At 43.0% G+C, this 11,319-nt stretch overlaps 1 protein-coding gene across 5 annotated transcripts in view; it reads left to right on the top strand.

Annotated features, from left to right (window-relative positions):
- The window catches only part of rerea (arginine-glutamic acid dipeptide (RE) repeats a), a 175,582-nt gene that overhangs the window by 56,026 nt on the left and 108,237 nt on the right, over window positions 1–11,319 (top strand). For 4 of the 5 annotated variants that reach the window (XM_061672818.1, XM_061672826.1, XM_061672809.1 and 1 more), the window contains exon 1: window positions 9,988–10,329. The exons of the other annotated variant lie outside the window; for it this stretch is intronic. The gene's annotated coding sequence lies outside the window, so the exon portion shown is untranslated. Of the gene's footprint in view, window positions 1–9,987; window positions 10,330–11,319 lie in introns of those variants that run through there. 5 annotated transcript variants of the gene reach the window in all.

The following is an 11,319-nucleotide window of genomic DNA, read 5'->3' as shown; positions in this document are numbered from 1 at the left end:
ATTACGTCTGGCCAATCCTCGAATGCCCCCTAGAGGTCATTGTTTTACCTTTTGTCTCAAATGCTAGAGAATACTTTTGAAGATACTCAGTATACAGTGCACAAGTATATCCAGTAAATGAACAATCATTTAAATAGACACAATGCTCCATCTTGTGATCGGATCGGTGATTGTTTTTTTTTTTTTAACTCGCTGATCGGCCCCAAAAATCCTGATCGTGTAAAGCCTAATTAAAACCCATGTTAAATGGAGGTCAGCGCACACCTGCCACCATTTATATCTCATATATAATGGACCCTCACATATTCACCTATTCGTGGATTTATTTTTTGTTTTGTTACAGGGGATCCTACCCCCATTTTTCATGGAAAATGCTTATTGGGGCTATATCCCATTAGTCAAGATTTTTTGGGGTTAAAGTCTGTCTGTCTATCTGTCGATCTAATATGCAATTACAGTGGGTGTCAGTTATTCGTAGATTTTCTCTATCTAATATGCAATTATCGTGGGTGACAGTTATTCGTAGATTAGTGGGTGTCAGTTATTCGTAGATTTTCACTATTCGTGGTCGGGCCTCGCCCCTGTAACATTATAGTGCTTCTGATCGCCTTTGATAAATCCTAAAGGCTTTGGGCTAGCAATGACTGCTTTGGAACTTTCAATAAATCCCTCTACCTTGATTAAGGCCCCATTTTCACCTGAAGAAAAACAGCCTAAAAGCATGATGCTGCCGCCACCACCATGCTTCACGGTAGTTATGCTGTTCTTTTGGTGAAGAGCAATGTTGTGTTTGTGCCAATCATTGGAATTATAGCCTAAAAATTCAATCTTGTTTTCATCGGACCATAACTCATTTTCCCACATGTTTGGGAGATTTCAAGTGTTTTTTTTCTTCTTCTTTGTAACATAATACTTCTTTTGCCCAGACATATGAAGAAAACGGGAGGTTGTTGTCACATGCACTAGTAAACATCCAGTACTTGACAGAAATGTGTGCAGCTCCTTCAGTGTTGCTGTCAGCCTCTTGGCAGCCTCCCTGACCAGTTTTCTTCTCGTCTTTTCATACATTTCTTCCTGATTGATGCCTTTGAGCAATGAGATCCCTCTGATGCTGTGGAAGATCTCTGCGGACCATGGCTTGTGGTGTATGATATGACTAAAAAATGTCAAGAAAAGCTTACTAGGACAGATGAAGTTTATTTAGGGTTAATCAGAGGCCCGTTGAAGTCAACACAACTTTATTTATATAGTGGTTTCACAACAGCAATAGCTGTACCAAAGCACTGTACACACAAAACATGAAATATTTTTGAAATAAATGCCCTCCAAAACAAAATCTTCTCCAATCAAAATACTAATTCACATTGGCACTTCACATACAGGAGGTGCAGAGTTTTATTCCCTCTTGTTGCACGTTGTTTGAAGCTGTTAGTAGATGAGAGAGGCGCAGAAGATTGAAGACTCCATTGACCAGTATGATGGATTTTATTTATATCCTGCGATTGGCTGGCAACCAGTTCAGGGTGTACACCGCCTCCTGCCCGAAGATAGCTGGGATAGGCTCCAGCACTCCCGCGACCCTTGTGAGGATAAGCGGCTCAGAAAATGGATGGACGGACTATATATACTGTACAAATTAAAGATAAAAATTAGCGGATCAAAGGCGTCATCTTTGAATTGTTCTTTTAAATAGTGGCAGGTGTGTGCTGACTGAACAGGCTTGTGTACACTTTATAGCCACTGTATATTTAGTTGGACTGGCCATTAGTGGGCAGCACGTTCGCCGACTGCTTAGCACATCGACCTCACAGTTCTGAGGACCGGGGTTCAAATCCCGGCCCTGCCTGTGTGGAGTTTGTATGTTCTCCCCGTGCCGGCGTGGGTTTTCTCCGGGCACTCTGGTTTCCTCCCACATCCCAAAAAGCATGCATGGTAGGTTGATGGAAGATTCTAAATTGCCCTTAGGTGTGAATGTGAGTGTGAATGGTTGTTTGTTTGTATGTGAGCTGCGATTGGCTGGAGACCGGTTCAGGGTGTGCCCCACCTCTCGCCTGAAGATGGCTGGGATAGGCTCCAGCACGCCCGCGACCTTTGTGAGGATAAAGCGGTACAGAAGATGGATGGATGGATGGATGGATGGCCATTAGTGTGGTGATACTCAGTGTCAATTTGGCTTAATGAATTACAGTAATCCCCCCTATTTGTGGTTGGAGTCTATCCCTATCCGCTGTGAATATCAAAAAGCCTTGAGGAATTGACGGCCCCTGAAAAGTGTTTATAATTGCCTATATTAATTGTTTAAACTGTAACTACGCCACAAACTGTGACCCAAAACAGTTTATAATTTCAAATTTATCTTCCATTACCCTTGAAAATGAATGGTTTACAGATAATTCAATTATTTTTTTTTGCTCAGTCTGAGGTCCTAAGCGCTCTGGAGAAGGTTTTCATCCAGGATATCCCTGTCCTTGGCCGCATTCATCTTTCCTTCAATTGCAACCAGTCGTCCTGTCCCTGCAGCTGAAAAACACCCCAGAGCATGATGGTGCCACCACCATGCTTCACTGTTGGGACGGCCAGATTATGGAGGCCACTGTGCTCTTAGGAACCTTAAGTGCAGCAGAATTTTTTTTATAACCTTGGCCAGATCTGTGCCTCGCCACAATTCTGTCCATTCCTTTGACCTCACGATTCTCATTTGCTCTGACATGCACTGTGAGCTTTAAGGTCTTATATAGACAGGTGTGTGGCTTTCCTAATCAAGTGCAGCAAAGAGTCTGAATACTTATGGCTGTGTGATGTTTCAGTTTTTCATTTTTTAATAAATCTGCAAAGCTTTCAACAATTCTGTTTTTTTTCTGTCAATATGGGTGTGCTGTGTGTATATTAATGAGGGAAAAAATTCAATGATTTTAGCAAATGGCTGCAACATAACAGAGTGGAAAAATGTAAGCGGGTTTGAATACTTTCCGTACCCACTGTAGCTCCTCCCAACGTACATAGCTTGTCTCGCAGTCGAGATGTATCACGTCGACATACTTCCTTGAGACCAATTCCTATTTGGATGGTGCTTTGGCACCATCTTGTGGCATCTTAGCCCGCTATCGAAAGAGTGAAAAATGTTAATAGTTTAACCTTTCAATTAATAAAGGAAGTTAGTCGTAGCCCCCCCCCCCCCCCCCCCAAAAAAAAAACACGAGTGAAATAATGAAGAGGAGGGGGGGATAACTGTACATTGTCTACAACCAGCAGAGGCACTCTTGATTCTGTCTCAACGAGTTTGCTTCCTGAAGAACAACAACATGACTCTGCAGCTATGTAACATTAATCTGCTATTGCAACTTCTTCGGGCAGCATTTTTTTCTGCAACACTGGTGCAGAAACAGGAGTTAAGAACGTTCTGAGAGAGATTCTCCCATCCCATTAAAGAAGTAACATGGGAGAAAAAAAAAATAAATCGATCGTCAAGTAGTTTAACTTGAAGCGCACAGTTTTCATCGGTATCTCGCTATCATATTGATTTGAGTGTCATGTTTATATAAGATGATGTTTACCACTTGCAAAAGTAAATTAAAAACGGGGAAAAAGTGGAAAATTGAGTGGGCCCTCTTCCGAACTGCATCCATATGGAATAAGATTTACCTTTATTCACATTACCAAATGGCCCTTTTGATTTGACTTTCCCGTTTCCCTCTCTTGAGTAGCTTGGCAAAGAGATGAGACATATGTAGCCTGCAAGTGTCTTTAGTTTCCTTAGTGTTTGCAAGGCAGCCAAATGGGAGTGTGAATAGCTTTGTAAACAAGATATCTGTGTGAGCCGAGACCTTGCACTGATTGCCTGAAGGGAAATACCATTCCTTGGCTTTACTCGCAGTTTCACTCTGGTAATGCTCATAAATTAAGGGTTCTGTCATGATTATAAGCTGTCCCACTGGATGCCTTCCAATGAACATCTTGATTTTCACTCAGTCTTTTGTCTCCCCCTCGATAAGACTGCTAAAAAGATACTTTCACTACCATATCTAGTTGTGTAATTTCCTTGAGTTTCAAGGAGTTTGGAAAACGTTTATGCTTGCTCTTTCCTCAACCACCTTGAGGCGATCTGTGTTTTAATTAGTACCGTAAGACCCTGTTTTCTCATATAATTCTCAATGCGCGAAGACTAAAAGGGCCATTTCATTTTTTTTTTTAAATGCTTGCGTGCCAGCCGAGGAAGGATTGGAGCTGTCGGCGCTTGCTGTCAGAGAAAGGAACAGTCAGTTGAAGCAGCAGTCCGTCACACAGGCTTTGTTCTTTATGGGTAGTGTATGTGTGGTTGCAATAGACGCTACTTTCAAAGCTCCATCTGGAAATGCTCTGTTCAAATTTCTAACATGAGCAAGCTACTCTGTCGAATGGTGAAATTGCCCTCGCGTATTATGTTCTGGCGTCATTGTTACACTGCAAAGATTTAGTCATGTGTTAAAGTCCTCTTCAAGTGCACCACCATCCGCCATAAAGCAAACCTTCCTCTCGGTTTACAAGTCTGTTGCTTTTACTCAAGCCCCCCACCTCTCCAACTTGTCGGCTCATCCCTGGTGAATGTATTAAATGAAGTTACAAGATAGGAGTACTTAAGAGGCCAGGGCCTCTGAGGTTTCTCCCAAGCTTGGCTCACTCATCCATGTCTGTTTTTTCCCCCCTCTTGTTTCAGCGACTGGCTCACTTATTTGTATTTCTGAGGTCTTTCTTTGCCTCTGAGTGGTTTGTTGTGTGGAAGAATCAGGCTAAAGCAAACTGTGTGTGTGTGCGTGCGTGGGCACGCATGTGCGCGCTGATTGTGTCCGCCACAGCTTTTGTTAAGTATTTATTTTTTAATGAGCACAAATGGCGACAAGACTCCTATAAAGCAAAAATGACAAATGTGACTGAGGAGGGAGTGGAAAGCATTTTGACCTTTGATTTATGTGACATGCTGGGGTGTCAATCACAGAGCAACTTATGTTATTGGTATATTTGGTCAAGGATCATATGACGATACAGCAATGGTTTGATGATAATCGTCAGATTGGAGGGGGAAAGTAAATATGGTTGTTTAGGGAACTGAAAAAATTAACCGGTAGAAACAGTCTCTTTATCAAAAGAAACTAACGACAACTCAATTTCTATTGACCATGACAACATGATGAAATAGCCATTATGACATAATCAGTAGATTAGGGCTGGGAGATTCTACAATACACCTCTGAAACTGAACGTCAAAACCTGTAGAAACAGTTGGTTTATTAAAACAAATTTCTATTTGATCCCCAACAATGACTGTTACAGCCATCAATAATCAGCCGAATGAGGGTTTAGAAAATCTATGGTATATCAATGTAAATGAAAAGGTGAAAACTATTTGGAAAAAATGGTTTCATTAAAAAAAAGAAGCAGTGATTGGCTCCATTCTTGGCACTGTTGGGACTCCTAGCTCCCTGTCAAAAAAAAAAAAAAAAAAACCCACACAAGAGTTGTGGAGAAGCCAAGTATTAACTTATTGTTAGTTATTTGCCTTTTTTGCAGTGACTAACTGTTTTTGGTTTTGCGTGGATTGGAGACGGTCTTGGTGGGCGTACTCAAGGGACGGAAGAGGGATTGTGATGGGTTGTTTGAACGCTGAACAGAACTGAATAGACAGTCAGTTTCCCAGATACATGCTTAGGCCTGTTGAATGCAGACTGCTTCGCTTGTAACTGCACCGGTTGTCTCCTTTCATTATCGGTTGATGGTGCCCAACTTGACAGAGCCATGTGATAAACAGAGGAGCTGTGAAATCCTGGAGGTGGAGTTCTCGTCAGCCCGATAATGGGATCCCATCTTCCAAGGGGGAGGGGAACTGGCGCCCGTCGGCCCATCCGGCTTTGCTTAGGAAAGCCGTCGCGGAGTCTTTCGCCGCTCCTTCCCTTCTGCCCGGCCAACCTAAAGATCCACTTTTAGATGTGCCGGCACCACCCATTGTTATGTAGCAGCGCTTTTTAACTTACCTTAGTATTGTAGTGCTGCTGCAATGTATGTGTGGGAGATATTTATTTCGATAATATGATAGTGTAAAAACATGCTGTCTACACTATTATAAATTGATTCCGAACAGAAGAACATAGAGAATCGTACACTACGCTACTTTGTATACTACAAAGAAGACTTCTGGCCACACTGAAAAACATAAGAATCAAAATTCGGAGGAATTAGAATAAAATCGTAATAGTATGAGATAAAAGTGATGTTGTGAGAATAAAGATACAAGAGTAATGTTGGGAGAATAGTCGAAAAAAGTAGTGTTGCAAAAATACAAAATACACGATACAGTGTGAACTTCACTTAAATGACCAGACAGGAGTTTAAAAAAAAAAATGAACCAAAAACCAGAGGGTCGCCGGTTCGTATCCCTGCTTGAGGGCATGTCGTCCTTGTGTCCCTGGGCAAGATGCTTAACCCGGATGAATGTGGTTGGATGTTTGGTGGTGGTCGCAGGGGCTGTAGGCGCAGAATGGCAGCCACACTTCTATCAGACTGTCCCGGGGCACTACACAAGTAGTAGTACATTTGGCTGAATGTGTGCAAATAATATTGCTTGAAGCCCTTTAGAATTCATCCTGCTTTTTTATCCCAACAGTCACATCATCAATAAATACATGTACAAAGGAATCCGTTCCATTGGCTGCCATATATGCCCACGCCATGATACTACCACCGCCGTGCTTCACTGATGAAGTTTTATGTTTTGGATCACGAACATTTTCTTTTGGACCAAGTGCTAATTTCATACAATACAGATTCACTCAAACCTCTGGAATAAGTTTCCTTTCACTAACTAATTGTTTGTATATTACTCTGCTTTGATTTTTGTTTGTTTTGTTTTGTTATGGACTGTCGACCAGTACAAGGTGTAGTCCGCCTTTTGCCCGAAGTCGGCTGGGCTATGCTGTAGCTCCCTGTGACCCTGAACAGGGTAGGCGGTGTAAAGACTGAATGGACGTATGGATGAGAGGATGAAGGACTAGGCATGTACAGCAGGTGTACAAATGTGCTGTTATGTCCTCTGCTACTAGTTTCAAAAGCACTTAGTCTCTGTTAGACAGAGCATCACCTGTTTTCATTTCAGATTAATAACTGGTGTGTACATTTATACAACCACCAACCTTGTAAAATGTGTATGTAGACTGGAAGTATGACTTACCATCAGAGCGACGAGTAGTTGCCTTGGGAGCTGGAAGAGGTTGTGTATAGGAGAAACCAACCCCACCCCCCTTGCCTCTCTGCCTCTATTGAAAAGGAGACGGCCAACATGGTTTGTAGGACAATGAAGGACCCCCTCTACCTACCCAGTGCGCACACACGCACATTCACACACACACACGCACACACACACACAACACACCACCCTCGACTCAATTTCTATTGATCCCCACTGCCTGTCTCTCCTGCTCCTGTTTGGCTTCTGTGCAAAAAAGCCCATCGCGTTGACCATTTCCTTTGGTTAATTGGATTCTGACAGTGATCCAATATCGTGTTTAAGACAATGAAAATGTGTCGAACTACCTGCTCAATGAAATGGAAATACTGCTGTTATTTCATAACTTAGTGCAGTCCATTGTTATTTCCCTGCTGTTTTAGCACCACTTGGGGAGGGGTGGATTGAGCTGTTTTTTTTAAAAGACAAAGCAAATTGTCATTTTAGCTCTAAAATCTCTGAATGCATTTAACGTCAGGCGCTCGCTAACTCCTACAATGAAACCATTGGTGATATTGTAAATGGGTTAGTGATTCCCCCTGCCTATGTTTTAGTAGGCAGTGTAACTAATTAATTCATCATTCCAAAATGCAAATGAGCTCTTCGAGCCTCAAGAGCATCAATTCGCTTCTCGCTGCCGGTGTCTCTTCCTACTAGATCAGGGGTGGGTAAACATTTGTGCTCAATGGCCACATTTGATTTTTAAAACGGACAGATGGGTCAGGTCATTTGTAGATGGTTTGATTTTAAAAAATTATATATATATATATTATATATGTGTGTGTATGTAAAATAGTTTATTTTAATCATGAAATAGTAATACTAATTCACATTATTTTGCACTAGTAGTGTAGTCGTACATGGTGCTGCCTTTCTTTCAGATGGTGCACGTTCTATTCCTGGCCCCAGTCCTCAACACTGCTTGTCCCAAACCCACAGAAAATGCAAGAAAAGGCATCCAGCGTAAAAAAACAAAACAAACAAACAAAATGCCAAACAAATGATGTGGTGACCCTGATGAGACGAGGGAAAAGTCACAACTAATATTTTTTCAATCATTTATTTTAATTTACAAATATGTTTTGGTTTATTTACAAAATATGAATTAACTATTTATACAATGAGATAGTCACTTCTAAATGAAATCAAAACAATGTTAATAAACCAATTTCAGAAGAAAACAACTAAAATGCTAAATGCTTGGCAGGCCAGGTTGAAAAAATAAGCAGGCCATATGTGGACCGCAGGCCCTTCTCTTCCCACCAGATTAACTTGGCCAAGTGTTGTTTGGCATTTGATGTTTTATTATTGCGATTATTATAATTTCTGGAATTTAACAGTGAAGCTACTTAGTCTTTTAAAAAATATATATATATATATTGTTTCATGTTAAATTCCACAAAACGACCCTCGTCAGCCACCGTACTTACTTTCTGGTTATGCAAACACGTGTGCGGTGCCTACAGTGTACCCCCTCCCTCTGTTGCCATCAATCAAACTACCCACATTAACCACTGTCTTTCCCGTGATAATTATTTTAAATCTGCTCCACTGGTTTCGCTCTTTTTTTTAAATTTTTTCTTTTTTAATTTTCTTTGGGGTTTTTTGAGCTCGTGTCAAAGTAAGAGGTAATTGTATATGAGCGAAGACCAGGGCTGTGCTCGGTAATTGTTCACTCATTGCCTAGTCCCTAGTCACTATGAAGGAATGTTTATATAGTGGACTACATAGTTCCCTCATCAGTGCAATGAAAGATAGCTTTTGAAAACTACTCGGGCGTGCCGTTATTACGTCATTGCTGTCTCATAATTACCGGCAGTTGGTTTACCTCCTGTTTGATATTAAAAAAAATATTATTCTTACATTGTTTTAAGATCAGTCATTCCAATAATTAAAAGTTTAACTGATATACACGTTTTTGTTCTTTTTCCACATCTATTTTTCCCCTTAGTGGCTTCCGTAGCCTGCTGACCTGCTCACCAATCCAAAAGCACAACCCAATTTAACGCGGGTTTATTCCCGTCGGAAGTTCGCCACACATTACAGCAGCATGGAACACACTTCCCATGGCTGAATAAAATTAACCGACCGTGGAATGCGGGAGAACATGTACATTCCACGCAGGCGGATTTGAAGCCGGGCTCCTCGGAACTGCGAGGCGGATGTGCTATTCATTCGGTCACCGCCAAAAAACGCGATATGGTGATATGATCGATATGTCGTCTCGTGTTGCCAGTGTTCTGCACGAGACACAGCAGGATTTTACGGCCGTCGTCTGATATAGTGCCATCGTGAGACCAAATTTGTCTTGCACTCTGATCCGGTCATAACCGTCGTCTTGTCCTTGATAATTATATAATATCCGCTTCGTTTTTTTTTAAAAATCATTCGTTTATTTATTTTTTCGCGTCTTGTGTCTGAGCGAAGACGAGGTCAGCCATGTGGATGCGTCTGTTGAACAGCTGAGGAGGAGGAGGGGGGAGGAGGAAGGAGGGGGGGGGTGCGACCAGGAGTGTGCGTGCGTGCGTGCGTGTGCGCGCGCACTAGGAAGAGCGGCACGAGGGGGCGTGCGTGAGTGACTGCGTGCGTGCGTGTGGAAAAAAGGAAGCGGTGCCTGTAAACGGCGAACTCGCTGCTTTCCTCTCCAATCAACCAGCAGCGACGGGTTACTTTTAGTTGTTTTTTTTTTTTTTTTTTTTTTCTTCTTCTTCTCTCCCTCCCTCTGTCTTCCCTCTCCCCACCCCCCGTTCTCGTCGTCGATGAAACGGCGAGTAAGAACACTTCGGACCGGGTTTGGGGGGGGGAGGAGGTACCGCCGAACCCCGCACTCGCTCGTCTCAGCCCAGCTCGCCTCGCTGCCTTCGGACGTAGGAGCGAGGTGAAGCCGTCTTTTGTTGGAACAAGTGCCGCTCGCTTCGCAGCTCCTCTCCTGCGTGTGGCCAGTGGGAGTTTATTCATGTCAAAAAGAAAACCAAGTGTGTTTCGTGCTTGCTTCAGCGAGTTCGTTGGGTCATCCCGGGCGAGGATTTAAAGAATTTATTTGCACCGGGACTCCCCGAGAATCACCAGACTGGCGGGTGAGTAGTTGGACGAGGAGGGGGCGGTTGGAGGAGGTGGGCTGCGTGCGTGTGCGTGGAATTAGAACTATCTGATGACTACAGCCAGCTGGCATTTAAAAGATGCACTTTTGTTGTTGTTGTTGTTGTGTTAATTCCGGGTGCGACGAGTGCGTGTGACCTGCTGTGTTGTGAGTAAACTGGAAGTTGGCGACATTGTTGTAAAACTTGTGACCAGAAGATGCTTTGTGGAAGGGGGAAAACACAAGTAAACAAAGAGCTCGGATGCCACCTCGTCACACTGTTTCGATGCTTGAGCGGAATTCCCCTAAATTTCACATTTCAAATGGTCGGATTACAATTATTGGGGTGGAATGATAAAAAAGTAGCTGACTGACAGGTTTGGGTGGCTGGGAATGGTGTACCGGTTGAAAACTGTTGAAGGACCACCAGATTAACTTGACTTCCCCCTTCAGCCCCCCAGAGGCTGTGAACCCTGGCCCAAGCACATGCTGCTCTCACTGTGGGGGTGAAAAGAAGAGGGGCTGTGCCTTTTGAGGAAAAGAACAAGGGGGGCTGCTTAGTTGGTGGGATGTGTTTGTAATAAGGGGAGGGGAGGGGGGGGGCATCTGAGCATTTGAAAGCAGACCAAATTATTTGTCTGAAAGGAAGCTTATCTAATGTTTTCCAGTCTGTGAGGAGGAGAAGTGTGCTTGTGTGAGCGCACTCGAGACAAAATTGCAAAATTGGTCATAGTGAGTATTCATGTGACACCAGTCAGAAGTCATATCCACAGCAGGGCTCGTGGCTTCATCAGCACAAAGAAGAAAAACTCAAAACGGGCTGGGCAGTAATTGCCTGCAATCGCTGCCATTATAAAAACAATTTCTTCACAACGCCTCCTCCCAAACCGCTCTGCTCGTGAATATTTTGCCCAGCTATTACAAAGATGTTGCATTGCTAATTACGAGGAGCTAATCTCCAACGTGCCTGCATGGCTTCCTGTACCGC

The sequence above is a fragment of the Phycodurus eques genome, chromosome 1 (assembly GCF_024500275.1).
Source record: "Phycodurus eques isolate BA_2022a chromosome 1, UOR_Pequ_1.1, whole genome shotgun sequence".
Taxonomy (NCBI): Eukaryota; Metazoa; Chordata; class Actinopteri; order Syngnathiformes; family Syngnathidae; genus Phycodurus; species Phycodurus eques.
This window is presented reverse-complemented; position numbering and strand designations above follow the sequence as displayed.